The following is a 2,112-nucleotide window of genomic DNA, read 5'->3' as shown; positions in this document are numbered from 1 at the left end:
AAAGCCCTAAAAGGAAAAGGGAAAAATTTTAGGGCAAAGACCAAATTGTAGCAGCAAGGAAAGCCAATGGCTAAAGAGAGAGCACATGGAAAGGGTATTTCCTCCCCACCCCAGGCACTCTGCAACGAGTTGACTGAGCATCGGGCAGGATCTTTAAATAATCTACTCTCGCATCAGACACTATTGAATTACTTTTTATCTTCATAAACAAGTACTGCCATTAATTAGTAACACTATGTACCAGACACTAGGCTAAGTGCTTTGTATGCTGTCTCTTTTAATGTTCCTCACACTTTGCAGGTGTCAAGAATCCATTTGCTGAGGTTGAGTCATTTGCCTGAGAACATACAACAAATAAATCTGTGGGACTCCACAGGCCAACTTCCTTCCACAGAACCAGTATTTCCAAGACAGGACCAGAGCCTGGCATTGTTAGCGAAGCTGTGTTTATTAGCTGTGTGGGCAAGACCTTTAAGGCGCAGAGAGCAGTGCCTGGCAGGGGGCAAGCACTCAGTAACTGTTGCTGGTGTGCAGATGCGGTCCTTGCTGAGGAAGGCAGCCCAGTCTGTCCAGTGGAAAGGGAGGCTCGGCGCACAGGTTAAGATGGCGCCAGGGCATGTGTTATCCTGACAGTTGCCTGGTAAAAGACCTGATCCAAGAAAAAGAAATGACTGGGGAAGGCTGCTTCGACCAGAGTAACTGGCCCAGATCTTTGAGCTGGCGGGGCCATGTGAAGACTCAATGAACACCAGGAGGGTTGAGAGAAGGCAGCAAGGAACAGGTAAGGGGATACTGTCTGGTGGTTTAAGTAACTAACTGTCTTTGTACACCAGGCACAGGGTGTAGAGCCCCTTCTGTGGAGGCCTCAGACCTCTCCTCAATGCTAGCAGCAGCTCTTCAAGGCATGCCTGATAGAAAGAGACTGGGAAGAACACACACCAACCTGATCACAGCAGTCGACTCATGGCCAACAGGGAGGGCCCAAGCTTGGGCATAGTCACCAGTGAAGATGCTTGCCTTGTATGTAATATATTTGTAATATGCTAATAAAGTCAAAATGTAATACATTTAAAATGGGTCCCATACATGGCAGTTTTTTGTCAACTGTGACCCACAGTGGAGATGCTATGGGTGAGAGGGAGATGGCGATGTGCTGGAATGGGGAGGGGCCTGGGGCCTGGGGCCTGGACTGCCAGTGATTCATCATTCTCCACTGTGGCAGATGTTGCTATTGGTCTCCCCCTCCCTCAGTATTAGAGGTGCGGAAGCCCCACATTTCAGCTGGGAACACTGAAACCCTGCAGTAGAGGCCACACTTCTCAGGCTCCCTCGCATCAAGGTGTGGCCACACGACTGAGCCCTGGCCAATGATGAAGTGACATGTACCAGCTTCAGGAAGCCCTCCTTCCAGCTGCAGTCCCCTGCTTTTGCCCCCATTTCTTTGTCTCTTTCTCCAGTGGCCACCTAGAATATGGATGTATTGGAGACCTAATCACCAATTTAGACCATGAAGACAAGAGCCACACCCTAGCGATCGCAGAGCAGGAGCTGGAAAGAGCCAGGATCCCCGAGGACACCACAGAGCAGGGCCATGATGCCAGCCCAGGAGTGCCTCCCTCAGTTATTCACAGGAAAGGGACACGAACCTCTCCTTGTATGAGCCACCGTATTTTAGGTTTTCTGCCAAATGCAGAAGGGACAATCTCACTCTCTTGGATTCTTCTGTTAATTTTTGCTTCTTCTCTGCCTACGTGCATGTCTCTTAGGAGCCCCTCTGTTGAACTGGGAAGGAGGCTGAGGCTGACTCGTGTGTTTCAGCTGTTCCCCCTTGTGAGCCCCTAAGTGCCTTGCAGACTGTGTATTTATTAGTGGTCTATCGTTAATAATCATAGTAACCTATCCAAGCTGACTTTTTATTGAACTTTGAAGTTTTATAGTCATAAGAGAATAAAAACCTCAGAATAAAATGTTAGGCTCTCTGATCTGTGTGAATAGGTCCCTCTTGAGCTGTTCTGGGTGTGTTTTTCTGTGATTTCCCAGCTATTGTGCTAAGCACCACACTCAGTCTCAGCTGCCTGTTAACAGGAACAGGAGGATTGATGCATTAGCATA

The sequence above is a fragment of the Sapajus apella genome, unplaced genomic scaffold, assembly GCF_009761245.1.
Source record: "Sapajus apella isolate SASKATOON/1434 unplaced genomic scaffold, GSC_monkey_1.0 scaffold72, whole genome shotgun sequence".
NCBI lineage: Eukaryota > Metazoa > Chordata > Mammalia > Primates > Cebidae > Sapajus > Sapajus apella.
The sequence above is the reverse complement of the archived record's forward strand: the minus strand, read 5'-3'. Positions refer to the sequence as shown.